Source organism: Calidris pugnax, unplaced genomic scaffold (genome assembly GCF_001431845.1).
Source record: "Calidris pugnax isolate Ruff unplaced genomic scaffold, ASM143184v1 scaffold139, whole genome shotgun sequence".
NCBI lineage: Eukaryota > Metazoa > Chordata > Aves > Charadriiformes > Scolopacidae > Calidris > Calidris pugnax.
Window position 1 is genome coordinate 633 of NW_015090863.1, and position 1,148 is coordinate 1,780.

Sequence of the window (1,148 nt, forward strand, 5' to 3'; positions counted from 1 at the left end):
CCAGCCACGCTGCGGCGGGTGCTGCTCCACCTCTGCAGGGCTGCGGGCAGGGGCGGCCGGCGCCATCCCGCGCTGCCATCCAGCCCTCCTGGAAAAGCCACAACGGCAGCGGGACCTGGGAGGAGCCGGGGCGTGATGACTCTGCAGTGGGGCTGCGGAGCCGCCGTCGCTCCCCGCGGCTCATTGTCTCTGCACGTTGCCTGCAGCCTCCCGTGGGGACCAGCGTGTCCAGGCAGCATTTGCAAACCACCTGCTGTGGGGCCAGGCTCGGCGGGGATGGGGGGGGACACACCAGGCATCTCGGGGACCAGGCGGCAGAGATGCCATGGAGCATCTGGCAAATGGATTCCCTGCCTGGATGCGAGCAGGAGGTGCCCGTGGTGGGTCAGGAGGGACGTGTCTGCGTGGGGTGACCTGCTCTCTCACTCAGCAATGAAAATATGGGGGGAGAAAACCCCCTCGCTGCCCATTCCTCGCTGCCACCCCCAGAGCTGTGGTGCTGCCGCAGCGGTGCCAGCGCTGCCTCCCTTTGTCTGCAGCTTTCAGGGCTGGGCAGCCCTGGGAGAAGGTGGTGGTGGTGGTGGTGGTGGTGGTGGTGGGACACACAAAGGCTCCCTGCAAACCCAGAAGCGGCTGAAAATCTGATTTTCAGGCTGGGCTGCTCCTGGCTCCCCAGGGGAGGATCCAGTCTCACACACACACACACACAAAAGGCGGTGCAGTCAGGCCACCGGCCACAATCCCCCATTCCCAAAGCCACTGTCACCCCCTCTGCCAGGACAACAGCCCACCAAGGCCACTGTCACCCCCCCTGCCAGGACAGCAGCCCACCAAGGCCACTGTCACCCCCCCTGCCAGGACAGCAGCCCACCGTGGTGGCAGGGGCTCCCCAAAGCCATTTGGGATGGCGTGGGCATTCCATATCCATGGGGGACGTGGGGTGGGGGACACGGGGCAGAGCAAAGCACTTGGGGACATGGTGTGCAGGATCCATCCCAATCCATAAGGGAGGAAGGGGTGGCAGAGAGGACAGCCCAGCCTGGGGACACATCGGTGGCTGTGGTGCCAGCACACATGGGGGGTAGGGAGTGCCACAGCCCTGCCATGTCGTGCCCAGCTGGGCAGAGCCCCATCCCAGGGGGCAGAGA